Below are 19,740 nucleotides of genomic sequence, written 5' to 3'. Positions count from 1 at the left end.
ACTGTCACAGCTCTGCCAATTGCTACAGGGGAGTCTGTCTGTGCCTGGGCTGTGGCTACCACTGCCCTTCCAACCTTTTCAGGGAGGAAAGCTACTTGGACAGGGGTTGTGACTGGCACAACCCCACTACCCTTTTTGGAAAGGCCTACCATTTTAGAATGGGTGTCTTGTTCAACTCCAGCCCAAGCTGAGAGTTCTAAGTCATTCCCCAGTAAGCAGTCCACAGGCAAGGTTGGAGACACTGCCACCCTTTTAGGGCCAGTGACACCTCCCCAGCTGAGACATACCTCTGCCATGGGATGACTGTTCTGCTTGCCATCAATGTTAGTTACCTGGTATGAGAAACCAGGCAAAAGCTGCTCAGAGGGAACTAGCCTATGGGCCACCATAGTGATGCTAGCTCCAGTGTCTCTGTAGGCCTCAGCTTTTCTACCATTGATGTAGGGTTCCTGTCTGTACCTACCCAAAGTGTTGGGACAGGCAGTGAAGTTGGCAAACCCCATGCCACCATCACAGACAAGAGTAGCTGCTGTAGGGGAATTGGCTAAGCCAGGATCCCCCTGTGTTCCCCAAGAAAACCCAACCAAATTTTTGGGGGCACTCCCACCACCTGGGGGATTACTGCTGACAGTAATAGGTGGTGTGACAGGAGTAGTTGGAGGAACAGTTTTGTTTTTAGCCTGTGGACAACTGCTGTCAGTTTTCCAATGCCCAGGTGTTTTACACACATGGCAGTAAGGCTTTTTAACTGTGGTAGAGGAGGGAGCTTGGGACCCACCACCCTGTGTGGAGTTTTGGGGCCCTGAGGAAGATTTCTCTTTTGCTTTATCCCCACCCTTCTCTTGAGGTTTGGTGGTATCTTTCTTTTGGTCACCACCCTGATTTTTAGGCCTAATCCTGGTCCTGACCCATTTATCTGCCCTCTTTCCCAATTCTTGGGGAGAGGTCAAATCTGAGTCTACCAGGTGTTGATGGAGAAGCTGGTTCTGACAATTACTAAGGATCTGCTCCCTCATAATCAAGTTGTACAATCCTGTGTAGTCCTGCACCTTGCTGCCAGTTAACCAACCTTCCAAAGCCTTAGTGGCACAATCCACAAAATCAGACCAGTCCTGTGTCTGTGTCTTCTGGGTGTCTCTGAACAACAACCTATATTGCTCAGTGGTTAAGCCAAACCCATCTATCAGAGCACTCTTCAGGACTTTGTAATTGTTTGCATCCTCATCACTGACTGTGAGGAGCTTGTCTCTACCTTTGTCAGAAAAGGAGAGCCACAAGATAGCTGCCCACTGACTTTGGGGTACCTGCTGTACTTTGCAGGCCCTCTCCAAAGCAGTCATCCATTTGTGGATGTCATCCCCATTCTGGTATGGGGGGACTATCTTGCTTAGGTTTCTATGGTCATAAGACCTATCCCTATCTCTAGGGATGTTGCTGCCACCAGTGGGTTCTGACCCACACAATTTTTGCTCTCTAGCCAGAGCAAGCTTCTCTTTGGCAAGGGCAATTTCTTCCCTCTGAATCCTCAGATTAGCTTCCCTCATTCTGGCTTTATGCTCCTTTCTCTCAGGTGAAGTCATTCCCCTGTGAGAGGAAGCATTAGAGATGCTAGAGACATGGGAGTGGATGGATTCCCCTGAAGGGGATCTGTCCCTCCTGTTTCTCTGTGAATGCCTACTTGTGGGTCTGTATGGGGGGACCCCATGCAAACTCCCATGTAAGCTTAGGTTAGCCTGGCTAAGTCTCCTTACTTGGCCCTGGCTGTCTACCTCCCCATCTGAAGGCCCATCTGACTCCTCTGTGGTGGGTAGACCCCTATCTACAGCTATGGCACCATCCCTGGCAGCTCTTTCAGCATCATAGGCCTCCAGAAGCTCCACTAGCTGTCTAAGGGTAGGGTTTGCACCCTGTTTTATTCCTCTGGAGGTACACAAGTGTCTCATCTCCTGGAATGTGAATGCATCATACCTAGAGGGAACCTGTCTAGGATTCTCCTCTCCTGAGGGAGCATCAGTGTGATCTCCATTCAGGGGCATGATTCTAGTGAGGGTGTGGTGTGTGCACCTACCTACACTAGTTGTTTCTACTAAACCTCTCTAGTAGTTGTAGTCAGGGTGTGTTACTCCCTTCAACCTACCACTACTAAGTCCAGTAGGACTTAAGTATACTAGACTATGTTATATGTACCTAGACAATATCTGTGTGATCTTCCAATTTAGTATCTCAAGATTATAATGGTATTACAACAGCAAGCTCAGATCCCAACCGCTGCTCACCAATGTGAGAAGTTGGCCTGATGTATGATGTCACTAGTTATAGTGTACACCTTATATCAGTCCAAATACCCTTATGGTGATTGGTTGTAAAGTCAACCTTATAGACCAGCTATCCTAGTGGTAGCATGGACAAGAGCAGTCTTAGGCTAAACTCTGAATGGCATGTGAAGCCAGCTGTGATACCATATATAATCCCTTGAATACCAAATGAAAGGACACCACAACAGATATATATATATAAAATAAAGTGTATTTATTCTAAGCAAACCCTCAGCACTCTTTATGAGTTTAGAGGTAAGTACAACACAGTCTTATTAATGCATACAGTAAGTCACACAGGTAAGTAATACAGTTAGGCCCTAGGGGCCACGCAAACCATATACTAAATAAGTGGTATAAGAACCACTGTCACGGAAATAGAATAGGCCTAGGCCTAGGGAATCGCTGGGGCTACACTACACTAGCGTTAGTTAGGGAGTGGGAGGCCCACGGGATTCGTGTGCAGAGTGGAAACACTCACGCGTAATGCGTAACAGTCAATAGCAATGTTACAGTTTAGAAATAGATAGATTTAGGACACTTCCGGAGTAGCTAGGAAGTTGAGACTTGAAAACTAGACACTAGGATAGTCACTATCCTGATGAGCACCGGAGTACCCAAGTTACCTAGCCCACAGGCTGCGGGTGCATAGGGGTGAAGATGCGTCGTTTTCGTCGTCGACTCCTATGGATGCCTGAAGAAAGATGCTGACAGGCAGTCAGGGGAGAGTGTCCGGTGGATCCCCAGCCTGGGATCAAGAAGAGAAGAAACCTGCAAGCAGAGGGGACAGAGTCAAGGTCACTAGCCAGTGACCACGTGGAACCAGGAAGGAACCAGGCGATGTCGTGAAGAGTTGCCGGGGAAGGTGAAGCTTGTCGCTGGAGCCAGGAGGACCAGGAAGCGTCGAGGACGACCAGGACCAGGAGGCGAGCTGTCCCACGAAGGCTCTTGCTGTCGGCGGCGTCGAAGTTGGACTAGGACTCACCAAGCCTTGGCAAGCGGAACCCACGAAGAACAAGGGACTTGCTTCTGGTGCAGACCAGGAAGGTCTGGGGTGCTTCTTCTTTGCAGAGAAGCGGGAGCCAGTCTGGAGGAGCCAAACCAGCGCAGAAGATTTTAGGGAGCGTCGTCACAAAGGCCACTAGCCAGCGGGCAAGCAACCGGACAGACGCGGCAAGCAGGAAAATGCTGAAGGGCCCCACGCAGGACTCGTGGAGTGTGGGGGGCTGGTCTTCGGTGCAGATGGTGCTTGGGGTTGGGGCTTCTCAATCCCCGGTGCACAACTTCGAGGGTACCTCAGAAGCTGCGCTGTAAGTTACTAGCCACTTTTCCCAGGTAGCCGGTCCCACGTCGCTCGTCGCCTCCACGGATCTCAGCTCTGCTGCAGATGTGGATGAGGGTCGGAGAAGTCTGGAAATCAAGGCTCTGGTCGGGCTCTGCAGTCGGTTCCTCGTCGAACGTTTCACAAAGCAAAGGGTAGTCACTTGATGGTGCCTGTTTGCACAGGGTAGCCACTCCTTGGCTACAAGGGAGATTCTTCAGTCTTCTTCTTTCGTCGAATGTCGAAGGTCCAGAGTTTCTGTTCAGTTTTGCAGGTTTCAGGATAATCTAAAGTCTTGAGGCCCAACTCCCACTCTTATACTAATCTGGGGGGCTGGGATACCTGCTAGGTCACGCCTTATGGGTGGGACCTGGGAGGGGGTGGTTACACCCACTTCCCTTTGTCCAGTTTCGCGCCAGAGCTGGGGCTGGAGTGCCCCAGCGCCGGTTTGAACTGGACTATGCAAGGAACACCTTGTGTGCCCCAGGCATGTCTCATTCCTTTCAGCCCACCCTGCCCCAATACACTAAAGGCTGTCTGGGGAGGTGCTAGCACCTCCCCAAGCAGGAAACCTATTGTCCAGGCCTCCCTGGCTGGGATCCCTCCCAGCAGCAGGAGGTCAGACTTGTGTCGTGGCAGCAGCATCCATTTTGTGATGCTGAGGCTTTGGTCAGAGGCTAACAGTTGAAGTATGATTTTAACATGTCTCTCCCTCTAGAAGGGAGGAATAATATCCTCATCACCAGAAATGGTATGGGGGTATTATTCCAAAGTGTTAGACACCTTACACGACATGTTTTGATACAGCCCAACCATAGTTACCATAACCGTTTAAGATTATAAGGCACTTTAAGAGTATATGGTAGGCTATATCATAGAACAGCTATAAGGACATGGTTCCGAAAGCTGCAGACAGGCTCAGCTCATGCTAGAGCACCATCTCACATGTTACCAAGCACTCTGCCTCCAGGATTGTTAAGGCCTGCCATAGGAGTGACTGATAGGTACACATGTGTCTATATATAAGGTAGGTATAGGAATACTACACCTAAGCAAGGGGTGATTACACGACCTTGCCCCAGCTGAGTGATCAGCCAGTTGTGTCTGATTGGAAGGCCAGACCAGGGGTGGCATAATACATGCTGCAGCCCCTGGGAGGCCTAGGGTACACCTATGCCCTGGGTACCTAGGGTACACTGTACAGGGTCCAATAAGGTGATCCTTACCAATTGGGAATGTACCTAGGGTACATGGAACCCATTTTAAAGGGAGAGCAGACAGCCTGAGACCCTGAATGGCAGGATCTCAGGCCAACTAAGTCGAAAAACCAGCTAGACACTAGGCAAAAAGTTGGGGGTAACCATAGTCAGATATCCACCTTCCTACAAACACTTCACGTGGTATACTAGCCTTGTGTAAGAAATGATGACCATAATGTTGATACAGAAATATCTCATTGAAATTGGCCGCACCATCATAAAAATCATCAGAAGAAAACACAGTTGAACGTTCTAGATCTTCCAACATTTCACATACTGTATCAATATCCCAATCATCAGAAACAGTACTGGGGGAGATAATGTCATTCAATGAAATTTTAAGTAAATGGGTGATTTGTAAAAGTTCTGTAGGACCATACACATCAATTAATACCTTATCCCATTTTATTCCATCCAGAACTGGAGCAGCTGAAATGTTCACCAGAGACATGTCTATTTGTTCACAGTGTGATGATGCATGTGGTCATTTATTTCAGCTCATTGGAGGTGGCGGTCCCTGGGGCTGCAGGGGGTGCGCGCCCCCCTTAAATTCAATAAATTGCCCCGGGGAGGTGGCTATCCCCGGGGCTGCATGGGAGAGGGCATGCTGGCCAGCCGCACACATAATTTAATGTGCGCCTGGGAGGAAGCAGTCCCCAGGGCTGGCAGGGGAAACGTGTGGGCACCCCCTCATTTATTTAAACATTAAGACAGTCTCATTTGCCCCAGGGAGGTGGTGGTCCGAGGGGCATGGGGGGTGCCATACTGGCACTCCCCGTTCCCTGATGCCCCCGGGACCTGGCCCACCTAGGTGCTAAAGATCAGTGAAACGCAGGAGCCAGTGCTTCTTTTTTTCTTTTATTTCTCAGCAGGAGCCACTGATCCAGCGTGGCTCCCGCAGAAAGGTTATTTAAAAAAAGCTTTTTTGCCTAGGCGGAGTCCCTCTGGGACCCCACCATCACATCTAGAGGGTCAGCTTATTCATACCCTGCCCCCTTCTCTTTTTTTTATTGTTTTTTTTGGGGACTTGGCTGAAGCGTGATGGCTGACAACACTGGTTTGAACTATATGAAGCTAATCAGATTTTACAACCATGATTCCATAGGAAAACGTTTTTTGACTTGCCTACATATTTGGCACTGGTTGATGAATCTTCACAAAATTGGCCCAAAAAAGTGCCTTGCGATTCTTGTTGTGAATGGAAAGTTACGGGGTGATCCATCAAGCGGGGCCGAGAAAAAGGGGAGGGTCAAAAACTGTGTGTTTCTCATATTAATTCCCATAGGAATTTAAGACACGACTACAGACCAAACGGCGCACTGTGGAAATTTAGCAGAAAGGTAGCTGTTCGTCCAGAAAGCTATCTTTTTGTAAATTGGCATAGATTCATTCGGTAGTTTTTGAAGTATTAAGGAAAATCTAAATTTGTATATATGGGGACATGGATCCTCCGAGGATCCAATAGTCGACGTGCTCAAATCTGATTGGCTGCCAACACTTCAAAACAGGAAGTGTTGGCAGCCAGCTTGTGACTCGGCTTCAGCCGAGTTCCCCCACAAATATGTTTAAAAAAGTAAGAGGGTCAGGGTAGGAATACCCTGACCCCATAGATGTGGTGCTGAGGTTCCAAAGGGATCCCATCATGGCAAATATGCATTTTTTTAAAAAACATTTAGGCGGGAGCCATGCTGGATCTGCGTCTCCTGCAAAAAAAAATTAAAAAAAGAAGTGCAGGCTCTTCTGCTTCACTAATGTTTAGGCCCTATGTGGCCAGGTCCCGTGGGCATCAGGGAACGGGGAGTGCCGAAGCGGCACTCCCCATGCCCCACGGACCACCATCTCCTTGAGGCAAATGTTTAAATCAATGATGGGGACCCAGGTCGCCCCCATGCAGCACCAGGGACTGCCACCTCCCTGGGGCCCTTTAAAATATGTGTGGGGCAGGCCTGCTGGGCCCACCGGTGCCCTAGGGACCACCACCTCCATTGGACAAATCTTGATAGATTAATGCAGGGGGCCCGCATGGCCCCTATGCAGCCCCAGGGACTGCCACCTCCCTGGAGCACATTACGAAATATATATAAGGGCAGGCTCGCATGACCAACCCGAGCCCTGGGGACCACCACCTCTCGGTTGTAAAACATAAAATCAATGCCGGGGCCCACATGGACCTCGCAAGCCCCAAGGACCGCCACATTCTTGGGGCAATTTTTTAAATGTAAGCGGGTCCAAGAGGCCCCCCCCCCCCCGCTGCTCCAGGGACCATAACCTCCACAGGGCTGAAATAAATCAATGTAGGGGGGTTTGTCGCCGCCTCCCTCTTGGAGCCATGGATGGCCCTGGGGACCTCCACCCCCCAGGGCTGGCTCTTGCTAGCTCCCGAGATGCCCACCCTCCTGAGGTACCTGGTTGCTTTTGCTTGGAGGAGCTCACAGCTCGCACCAAGCAAAAGCAAACATAACTCTGCTTTCTGCAAGTTGGAGCTGTCAAACAGCTATGGCTTGCACAAAGCGGAGTTTCCATCTGTTTCCCTGTATGCAAATATGCATGCAGGGAATGCGGTTGAAAGATTGCACTGGCAGGGAGCTGCCTTTAGTAGGCTTTAGTCTATCAGAGCAATGCCGGCTTGGACCACTGGGGCATTGAGGCTCCCTTCGTTGTCTCATTGCATGGAAGCAGAAAGCGGTAGACTAAAGGTCTGAAACGAGCAGAAAGAGTCTGAGTAAAATTCAGAAACTAGTAGAAAGAGAGATGATAAAGGTGAGAAAAAACAGAAAAAGGCAAAGTAAAGGTCAGCAACGAGCAGAAAAAGGCATAAAAAGGTGAGAAATGAGCAGAAAGAGGGTGAATAAAGATGAGAAACGAGCAGTAAGAGGCATGCGAAAGGCAAGAAACAAGGAGAAAGATGCAAAATAAATGTCAAAACTAGCAGAAAGAGGCAAAATAAAGGTCAGAAATGAGCAGAAAGAGGCAGAATAAGGGTCAGAAAGGAGGAGAAAGGCAAAATAAAGGTCAGAAACAAGTTTGCCGAGAATTGTTGTTACATCGTCGGAGGTTCAGCCCCATTTCTCAACCACTCTGCAAAGAGACCTCCTGGCACACTACTGGTTGGGGGATGAAGTCCGCTTGGCTGCTGAGGGTCTTTGGAGGCTAAGAACCTCTATTGTTGCCACGAGTAAGTCCCCCATAGCCGGATTGTTGGGATGTGGTCGGAGGCCCTGCTGCCTTTCTTAACCATTCTGCATAAGGGCCTCCTGGTGCGCTATTGGTAGGGGGATAAAGTCCCCTTGTCCACTGAGGGTAGTTGAGAGTTGTTGGAGTCCCCACCACCACATCTAAGGGATCAGGGTATTCCTTTCCTGCCCCCTTATCTTTAAAAAAAAACTTTTTTATCATTTTGTTTTGAGGCTGAAGCCCAGTCCCAAGATGGCTTTCCAACAATTCCTTGTTTGAAGAGTTGGCAGCCAATCAGATTTGAGCACGAAGACTATCAGATCCTCGAGGATCTGTGTCCCTATATATACAAATTTGGATTTTCATCAATTTACAAAAAGGTAGCTTTCTAGATCAACAGCTACCTTTCTAGCATTTTTGGTATAATTCTATTCAGCAGTCCGGGCTGTAGTCATGTCTAAAACTCTTATAGGAATTAATATAAGAAACACACGTTTTTTACCCCCCCTTTCCTCGGCCCCCACGTATCATGCACAACAAGAATCACCGGGCCATTTGTGTACATGTTGTCAGTACTTAGTTATTTTTAGAACCATATTTCCATAGGAAAAGCTTTTTTGGACTTGGATATATCTTTGGCGCCGTTTGACGACTCTTCACAAAATTTTCTAAAAAAAGTGTGCTGAGGATTCCTGTTGCAAATGGAAACTTTTGGGGTGATCTGTAAAGCAGGGGCCGAGAGACAGGGGTGTCAAAAAAAGTGTGTTTTCCCATGTTAATTCCCATAGGACCTTTGAACACGTCTACTGCCCGAACTTCTGAATGGAATTACACCAAATTTGGATGAAAGGTAGATTTGGTTGCACAGATTGTGCTTTTTGTTATTTAGTGTAAATCCATTCAGCACTTGTTGAGAAATTTAAGAAAATATACAAAGACTTCGGGAAAAATAACGAGCTTATGCATGGAAAGGCAGAGCTCTGATAGGCTGCTAACACTTTCCACCAGGGAGTTTTGGCAGTCATCTTGGGACTTGGCTTCAGCTGAGTACCCAAAAATATATTTTTTTTAAAGAAAAGGGGATTAGGGTAGGAATACCCTGACCCCAAAAAGTTGTTCCTGGTGTTCCACAGGGACCCCAACGGGTCCAAAAACATTCTAAAAAAGAACAGTACCGCAAAATCACTATGCGGGTTCTTTCATTAACCCCCGGGAGGACCAGGTCCCTGGGGCAAGCCAATGAAATACGAGAGAGGCACATGGAGCCCCTGTCCTAGGGATTATAAAAGCCTCGGAGAGCACCAGTTCCCTGGGGCATTGGTTTTTATGTATTTCGGGGGTTGAAAAACCAACCAGAGGAGGAAAAAGAGAAAAGTTACCGCGCATCGTGAAGTTACGAGGGCTAAACATGGATAAAGAATTGACAGTACACATTTAATCAGCTTTAGTATTCTCCTGCTACTTTCCTCATGCATGGTAGCACTTACTTAGCACTCATTGTTCTTATGTGTCACCCCCACAAGGGGTTTCTAACAGATAATCCCAGAGTAGAATTCTCACCTTATACTCTTTGTCCTTATGTTTATTTTGTAACTTTCTTGGCATTGTCTGGATGATTATTGATGGGTTTATTTTACATATAAACATGCAAAACTGTAATGTTGGATCTCTCATGCCCACTGGGGCCCTATGATAGCCACACATATTTTGTCCAATGAGTCGCCATTACGCATAAATGTGACATCATGTATTTGAATCCCTTTTTGCGGTAACATCTATTGCCAACATGACAAAATGCTGTTTCCCACTGCTACCTATCGGACGCATTGGATCTTATCTGGTTGCCGGCAGAGACGCAGATGTTCCGTTCCAAGCAACCAGACTAGGTTCGCATACATCACACAATCTGATATAATGTACAATATTTTCCAGGTAACATCCATGTTTGCTTACAAGTATAAGAGTATATTGTTTGCAACACCACAATGTATTGAATGAAGCAATTCAAGATAATTGAGCCGTGACCATGTACCAAAATTATTATAATTCTTTTCATCATGGCTTGAATTGTGCAATATATTTTCAATGAGAGCAAACTTAATTTATTTGTATTTCACTAAACCATTGCTTTCACCATGTGGTTCGTTGTAACATAGTCTGTCTACAATGTTTTGTTCTTCGGATTGATCTGCACTATATATTTTCTGAAGGCGATTGAACCCGCACTTAAGAAAGGCTGTAAAAGACTAGGGTGCACATGCATCAAAATTCGGAAAAGCGATTCCTTATTAGCGAGAAATAAGGAATCGTTATTAAGGAATCGCATTTCTGAATGCATCAACAGATTCGGTAAAAAAAAGCGATTTCTTAAAAATCGCTAATATTTACCGAATCCACAATAGCGAGTAGAGCAAACACCGATTAGCAAATAGCGATTTCGGAATTAGCAAAATCGGTATTAGCGATTTCGGTATTAGCGAAATCGGTATTAGCGAAATCGGTAATAGCGAAATCGCTAAAAACGGGTCTCTCTGGAAACGGTCTTATGACATCACTACCAGGAAGTAGAGCTGCCCCACCCTCATTCATTCGCCTGAAGAGCTCACAGGAGGAGGAACAGGACACAGGCTGAGGCTACAGAATCCTCACTGACAACACTTCCACCCTACCCCACGAGGATGGACAAGGATGCACCAGGCACCGCTGAAACAGCCAGGCAGAGAAAGAGAAAGTTCTCAGACCGGGAACTGGAGCACCTGATCGAGGGGGTGAGCAGCAAGCATGATAGGCTGTTCGGAAAGCTGTCTCTCAAGGTGCCAGAGGCAGAGAAAAGACGCATATGGCTGCGCATCATGGAGAGGGTCAATGCAGTGGGAGTGACGCCCCGCAGCATCGATGAAGTAAAGAAGAGGTGGTACGACCTCAGGAAGAGGGCCAAGGAGAGGATCGCAGAAAGGGTCAGGGAGGCAGCTGGCACAGGAGGGGGGCCATCCACAGTGCCTGCAAACATTGCCCTTGAGGAGCTAGTCGAGGGGACCATTGAGCCAGAGGCGGTCGTGGGAGTCACGCAGATGGACACCTCCGGCGCAGCCACAACTGAACAAGGTAAGATGCATGCCTGCGCCCATACTCTGCATATCGTATACCCATTCCCATCCCCCAGCTCGATCACAGTGTGCAGGCAGAGGTGCACCACACATATTCCCTCATACCAGTAGTGCATCATGGGAGTCGTAGTCATGTCAGCCAGGTGTGCAAGTAAAGTCATAAATGCAAAAATAATTCCGATCAGCAGTAGAAGCAAAACATAGACTCAAATAATGTAATTAATAGAAGGACATGTATGAAAAATTACAAACAGATGTAGTCATAATCCAACTAATCATGCACTGTTTCACACACAGATGCAACTCCTGGCGATTCAGATGACAGCGGCTGCCTCATCATGTCGGAGACACCAGCTGATTCTGATGGCGACACTCCACAGGAGGGTCAATCCCCACCTCCACCAGCAACTATACCACCACCGCCACCTGCTGCACCAACTGCAGACAAACCACCAAGACGCAGGGCACAAGTCCCCCCCATGCAGGTGATGGATGCATGCCCGAGTCCTGCAACACCAACTGGGCCAAGTCCGACAGTTTTCACACCGCCAGCACCACCACCAGCACGTGGCCGAGTCACGCAGCGGCGCAGGTCCCTGCGCAGTACTTCTGATGTAGCCGACCAGACAAGCTCCCCATATGGTGGCTTCGAGGCACAGATGCTGCGTGTCCAGCACCTGCAGGGGAGACACATGGGGACCATTAGCCTACACATGTCGCGCCTTGCAAAGCAAATGTGTACCCTGACAGACGCAGTGCGGGACATGACCACAGTTGTGGCAGAGGGGAATGGAAAACTGAGTGAGGACCTCCAGGAACTCACCCGTGCCATCAGAGCAGGGTATCACAGTGAGCGACGGAGGCACAGACAGAACTTGCTCCGTTCAACTGCATCAACCAAGGCCATCACTAGGCTGTTGTGGTGGTTTACCTTTGTTTGTTTGGATTACTCACTACTTCAGCTGTGCAACAGCACTGCTGTATTGTCCCGACGCTCCGTGTCACTGCAGGTGGACCTCGGCCATTATTGTGGTGACGTGGCAAAGGCCTTAGGCCAGGTGACCACTGCAGTGGAACACTTGCAGAGTTTGTATTGCAAGGCACCACCAGTCTTATGTAAGATTCGGAAGCGACTCTTCAGAATCTCAAATGTCCTCTCTATCACATTTCTGGTGCTTATGTGGCTTGCATTGTAGCGTTGCTCCTGTGGTGTTGCTGGATTGATGTAGGGGGTGAGGATGTATTCACGCAGGGCGTATACACTGTCACCTACAGGATGGAAGCAAAGGCTTAGCGACAGTGATGAATATACATGTGTGATGCTCATTTTATGAAGAGGTATGTGTACGTACCAAGCAGGAGTCCCTCTCCAAATTCTCCATTGAGTAGGCGCCTGTGGATGCCACTGTGTCGGAATATGTAGGAGTCGTGTGTGCTCCCTGGAAATTGTGCCACTAGGTCCGTGATGATGTGCTTGGCATCGCACACGACCTGCACGTTGATGGATTGGTAGGACTTGCGGTTATGGAAAATGTACTCATTGGCTGAGGGTGGACAGATGGGGACATGCGTGCAGTCAATGCATCCTATGACATGGGGGAATTGGGCCACCTGGTAGAATGCCTGTTTGGTGTGGTCCAACTGCTGTGGGGTTGTGGGGAAGCTGATGTGGTCATGTATCATTGTCAGCATGGCATCAATGAATTTGTGGAAGAAGCGTGATAGTGCGCTTTGTGATACGCCTCCCGCAACGGCGATGACCCCCTGAAAACTTCCAGAGGCCAGTAGGTGCAGGCTGCATAGGACCTGGACGTGCGCAGGAATAGCATTGGAATAGCATTGGTCCGACGTGTCTGGTGCTGCAGTAGTGGTTCAAGGTCTGCAATTAGGCGCATGATCATGGCACGATTGAGACGATACTTGTCGTAAACCTCATCCTCATTTTGGCCAAGCAATGTGATGCGCACTCTGAAGACTCTCTCCTGGACCCTTCTCCTGCGCTGTCCTGCTGCATTGATTCGCATCCTCCTTGCAAGCACGTAGAGGGCTGCCATTTTGTGCAAGGTAACAGGGTCTCCTGGCCCTATTTGTATGACTTACTGATTGTTAGCATCTGTGGCACTTTAAGAATTTTTTGAGTTATTTTTTTTTTTTATGCAACTTTACCTCCTGGTTCTGATTCTCCTTAATCTGCTCATGCAAAATTGCGATTTTTGCAATTTTGCAATTTTCGGTATTTGCGATTTTTGATGCATTCATTTGCGATTCGTCATTTGCGATTGGCACATGCCGGGCTCTATTAGGGATTTCAGTATTTGCGATTTATTGTTTAGCGATTTTTATTTTGACGGGCTTCTTTTTGCGATTCTTTATTTTTGCGGGGAATTATTTAGCGATTCTTTATTTTAGCGGGGAATTATTTAGCGATTCTTTATTTTTTCCCGATTTCTGTTGATGCATTGGGAATCGTTTTTTGCCACTCGCTAACGGGTGATTTTTGCGATTCGGTATTTTTGCGAGTTGATTTTTGGTTGATGCATGTGCCAGTAAATGTGTTGTTGACATCTCAAAAAACACATGATTTTCTCTGTAAGGGGTGCCTTCGACCATCCTTTCTTTTTAAACATTGACACCAGCACGGCTGTGGACGTGACCAGCAACTTTAGGACTTTGCCGAAACGATATATATATTTATAAAACTATATCTTGAGTCCCGCTGGGCACTGCTTATGACCTCACAGATGACATCACTTTTGACATGTTCTATGACATCTTTAATGACATCACTGAAGGCACCTCAAATTGCATTAACGATGACATCACTGATGACATCACCCAAGCTTTTTTTTACACTTTACTCAAAAAAGCAGTGCCGTATTTGAGATATGAAAATAAGTATGAAATAGGTCTGAATAATGTAAAACTTTATTTATGTTTTACATACATAACCCCCTCAGTTGTTTAATTTTTCGTTAAGAACAATATGAAGCCTACCTTGTATAGTCAAGACGTGATGTAATCTGTGAGGTCATAAGCAGTAAATGGCAGAGGTGCAAGTTATAGTTAACACTGGTAACTATAACTGTTGGTGTTTATTTTAGTTCATAACGTTATGTTATCAGTGAGACTTTCAACTTACTATAATATTACCTTAACCTTTGTTGTTTTAGTGAATTTCTGTGTTTTCTTTTTAAAGAATTATTATTAGTTAGGATTTGTAGAGCACCTGGTTACTCCCTAGGAGTGTCACCACGCTAAGCAGTAGCCTCATATCATGGTCAGATAGAGCCAGAAACAGTTAGGCCCTGTGCTCCTACTAACTCTGCCTAAAGAGCCAAGTCTCAAGGTTTTTTCGGAAACTTGCCTCCGCAGGTTCGAGTCTCAGGTTGAGTGGTATTGGGTTCCACAGCTGGGGCACACAGAGTCTAAAGAAGCTACCCCCCAGTCCCATTCGACACACTCTAGGAATCACTGCCAGAGCTGCTTCCCCAGTTCTAAGAACTCTGGAAGGGGTGTAAGCTTTAATCAAGCGAAAAAGGTGACTAGGACCCCTCCGATTCAGTATCCTGTGCATAAAATAGGGAGCTTTGAAGGAGACTCTGTGCTTAATAGGGAGCCAGTGTCGTTCTGCCAGACCTGGACTAATGGTAATCCATTTCGGAATTCTTAGTAGCATCTGGGCTGCTACATTTTGTACTTTGAAGCATTTCCAGTCTGCCTTTGGAGACCCCTAAGTAGCGCACGTTGCAGTAATCAAGCCGGGATACCAACAGAACCTGGGTTACCGTTTTTTGTGCTGAGCCTGGTATTAGCCCTAGAATCTTCCTCAACAGCCTCAGCACTCCGAAATAGGTGCCCACCGTGGCCCTGATCTGACTTTCAAATGATAGCTGTGCATCAAAAAAGATGCCCAGATTTATACTTTGGGTTTAGGGATTGGGGTGGGGCCCAGTTCACCAGGCCAGCATGTGGAGGACCAAATCGAGGGCTGTTCCCAACCACCCGCACTTCTGTTTTGTCCGCATTTAACTTCAGACAGCTAGCCTGCATCCATACCACCAGGTCAGCTAGACAAAATAAAAAATTTGCTGCAGCACTGCTGTCATCGTTTGCTAATGTAATGATTAGCTGAGTGTCATCAGCATATGACACCATTCTCATGCCAAGGCCCTGAATTACGTCCTCTAAAGAGTGTAGATACAGGTTAAAAAGAGTAGGACTCAGTGCTGATCTCTGTGACACTCCAGGCTGCAAGGGTATAATGTCAGAGGTATACGGCTTCTGAATTACCTGGAGAGAGCGCTTGTGAAGGAAATCCAATCAAAAGCTCTTCCCCTTATGCCATGTGTCGACAGTCGTTCCAGCAGCACAACATGCAAGACTGTGTCAAACGCTGCAATGAGGTCCAACATTATAAGAAAAGTGAAAACCTGCTAAAATTCCTAAGTATAATGTTACTATAACCATTGTTTCAGGGAGTTTCTTGTTTTCTTTGGGGAAAGTGAAATATTAATAAAATACTTAACTGTAAAGTTAATTTAATCTTTCCCTTTGTCACTGAATTTGTAATTTTATATTTAATGTAAACTAAAATAATTTTATCCTAACTATTGCGTTGTTTTAATTGTTTTTTTTAAATTTAATTTGTTTTTGTATTATGTACATTGGTATCTTATTACCATACCTAACCTTAACGTAATTTTAATGTTTATGTTTGTTGTAGCATGTTAAAGTATGAAAAAAAAAAAATGCCACTCCTGCGGGTGTCCCGCAAGAGTAACCGGCCAATTCAAACACAGTGGGGATCATGATGACACTACACAGGTTATTGCAACTCCTGCGGGATTCTCACCAGCGTCTCGCAAACCCTAAAGAAAATTATTATTGTGTTCCTCTTCAATTTAAAATTGTCTATTTTTCTAAAGTGTGATCCTAGAGGTTTTATTGAACACAAAGTTCAAGTGTTTTTCTAAAATATTATGGTTGTCATTCAGCCAATTTTCAGCCAATGACAGACTTCTGTAGGATCTCTGAGAGGGCTGATCATCGTGTTTCTACTTTCACAGGCAGAACGGGAGAACCCTGTTTTTGGGCGGGGTGGATTCATTTTCTTATAAAAGAGAATTTTTTAGTTCAATACATCTGTAGTGGTTTTCTAATTCAGGTATGTTTTGATCATTACTATAAAGTTTTTAATTAGCAATGGCTCACTTTTTAGTGTTAGCAATCCCAGGATGAAATTGCTTTAAGGCATTAGAGAGAGATGAGAGGGAGAGAGAAGAAGAAGAAGAAGAAGATGAAGATCAATCAATTTAGAAAGGTAGAGAGGAATAGAGTCACTTGTGTTGAAGTTTTTGAGCCTGTGACCAGAACAAAAGAAAGTCTCCTCACAAATTGTGTGCAGTAATCTGTGTAAGAAATCATTCTCCTGTGGCACAGATAGAAAGTACTGTCATGGTGTCGCTGGAATGAGGTGGCATCTCAATGCCATAGACCCTAGACCCCTATTTAGAGCAGAACTACAATGAGATGCTGCACAAGCATCAACCCGAGCAGCATCTACTCCTCCTGCTGGACACCAATAAACACCACCCATATGCTTCAACAGGAATCTCACCATAATCCTGAGTACCGGAACATGTTCATCTATTATTCTTTGTGCTCATTAATTTTTTTTCTGGAGAAAAGAGCATGCACATGAGAAAATGAGTTGTTAGAGAGTACAAATGTGCGAGGAAAGCATGGCTTATTTAACTTATTTTGCAGTTAGTCTCCAAGTTTCTTTCCCTTAGTGTTTTGCTGTGTTTACCCACAAAAAAAACTGAAAAAATACAAAAATAATACAAACTAATTTTGAAAGGCAGCAAAAAAAGGATATTTCCAAGACCAGCTTTTGTGGTTAAGGACAGAAAAAGTATATGTTCAATGTCATGTATGTGTGTGTGAATATGTGTCTGTAAGCGAGTCTATTAATGCACGTTTGTGTATGTGTGTCTTTATTCGTTTGAATATATAGACTGTGGGTCTGATTTAGATCTTGGTGGATGGTTTAATCCATCACAACGGAGGTAATTCCTATGAGTGGGATTGTATGAGCATTTTTAAGTTAGAGTCTGTGTTTATCAGTGTTGGAATGTGTGAAAGAATATGAGCATGCATGTAAAAATGTGTGGGTATGTGTTTAGTAAATGTTTGTGTGAGAGTCTGTAAGGGTATGCATGATTCTCTTTTAGTTGAATGTTAGTAAGTGTGCCCATATTTGTTTGAATCTGAGAGTATATTGGTAAGTAAAGGCTATGTGGGTGTTCCTGTGTGTGTGTGTGTGTGTTTGTATATATGAGTCTGTTGTATATGTGTGTGACAGCATGTGAGAGAGTGTGTGTCTGTGTGGTTGTATGTGCTTTTGTATCTTAAAGTGTGTATGTGGGTATGAGTGTTTGGATGTTTTTAAGAGTGTATGATTGTAAGAGTGTAAAAATGTATATGTGTGCATATATAAATGAGTGTGTGTGAAAGAGTGTATGTGTTTGTGTGATTGTGTGTGTGGTTGTATTTGATAGTGAGTATCCGTCTATGACTTTGGATGTGTCCAAGAATGTGTGTATGTGTGAGAGTGTGTAAGGATATGTAAGTCTATGTATTTGCTATATGTGAGTAAGGGGGTCATTACGATGGTGGTTGTGTATCGAGATTGGGACCACCCGACAAGTAGTCGGAGGTCCTACCATTCAGATTATGAAGGCAGTCGGAAACATCTCTTTTTCAATTGCGGCTTGCTCTGCGGCCTGGAGAAGGGCCGCAGAGCAAGCTGCAATAGAAAAATGTATGTTTTGAAACATCCATGCACCATGTGCAAGGCACCATGTAGTGCCTGGCAAACGGTGCATGAATGTTTGGGGGGGCACCACACGTGTTGCCACAGGCCACATCGTGGTGGCCTACGGGACACAGGGGCCCTGCTAGGGGCTTCCAAAATCTGTTGCAAACAGCTTTTCAATGTCAGTCGGACAGCAATGAAAAGGCTGTTGGTAACTGACATCCTAATCCCTATAGCTGTACCACCTCCATTGTAGTGATTAGGCTCCAACCACCTCCTTGATGGGCTCCTTGAGCCTGTCAGAGGTGGTGGTCTTTCCCACACCCGCTGCCCTCTGACCGGCTGCATCATAATCTGGCGTTCAGACCGCTACCCTAGAAATTGGGTGGACTGCCAACATTGTAACCGAGCCCCAAGTGTAAAAAATGTGCGCTTCTTTCTTTGTATAAATGTGTAAGAGTCAGTTTGCATGTGAGTCTACACATCTGTGAGTGTGTGTGCATGTTTCTGCACATGTGTGAGACAGTATGAGAGAGTATGCGTATGTGTGTTTGTGTGTGTGTGTGTGTGACACTTAGTGGGATGACAAAGAGGCAGATTGCCAATATTCCTGTGTTTTTCTCAATATTTCTTTATTGTTCACAATGGTAATTTGCCCATGAGAGTAGAGAAATCTTCTTTTCTCCTAGGTTCTTCTGAGTTTCTTCTTATTCCTCGGGTCTCCAGCTGTCCCTCAGAAAGAAGACATAGACCCAGGTAAGTGTTTTTTCCTTTTCCTTCTATCACTACTCTATTTGAAACAGGAGAGGGGGGTTTATCGCTGAGTTAATGAATCCTCCACCATTGACGCTGCGCACTGACATGCTATAGTCAGTAGAGCAAACACAACAGATATCCACTCTCCCTGATGTCAGACTTTCTCTGTGTCTGTCCTTTTCCTCCCCTGCATGCTCGTAAGATGCCCATGTTCCTAGGAAAGCCATGCTCCTCCAGGAACGTTACAGGACAGCTCGTGGTGTGGCTGATTTCCCCCAGTTTCTTTATCGGCATGGACTGGACCCATAAAGGAGATCTCTCTCTCCTGTAGAGTCGAAGGTGGTGAGTATTCTGACACTGAATGCTCTTTGGCAGCCGCGGCGGCTGCAGGTAAGAGCGGTGGGGAGGTAGGGTGGATGGGGGGGATTCCGAGATACGACCATGAGGGAAACTTAAATAAATAATGATGTTTCCTTCATGGTCGTCTCTCTGAATCCCCCCACACCTGGCCCCACCGTTCTTACCTGCAGCGGCTGCAACTGCTCTGCAGGACGTCTTCTCTTGATCTCCATTTGTCTCTGATTCTCTCGTCTTGAGTTCTCCTCTTCCTTCGGATGCTAGACTGTTCTCTCGGTTAGTCTTGTTTTGAAGAGGCCCTCGCTCGGAGAACCGACAGTCATTCGTGCTTGTGACTCTGTGACATCAGGTAGGATTCCAGGTAGTCTCTCTCCTTAAAGGAGCCATCTTCTTTAAGGTCGGGGTCCGTTTGTTGAAAAGCAGTATGTGGAGGGGGGACTGAAAATAGAGGAGACATAAGGAGCGAGTGGGTCGTCTTCCTCTTCCCTCTCTTCCAATACACTGCAGGGTCCCGCCACTTTGTGACACACCCTTACCCCAGTCTTTTCCCGATCGGGGAAATGGGGAATACGAGAGAGGAAGTAAGCGTTCCCGTTGTCGGAACCCTTACAGTGTCTCACCTCAAACACAAAAC

The sequence above is a fragment of the Triturus cristatus genome, chromosome 9, assembly GCF_964204655.1.
Source record: "Triturus cristatus chromosome 9, aTriCri1.1, whole genome shotgun sequence".
NCBI lineage: Eukaryota > Metazoa > Chordata > Amphibia > Caudata > Salamandridae > Triturus > Triturus cristatus.
This window is presented reverse-complemented; position numbering follows the sequence as displayed.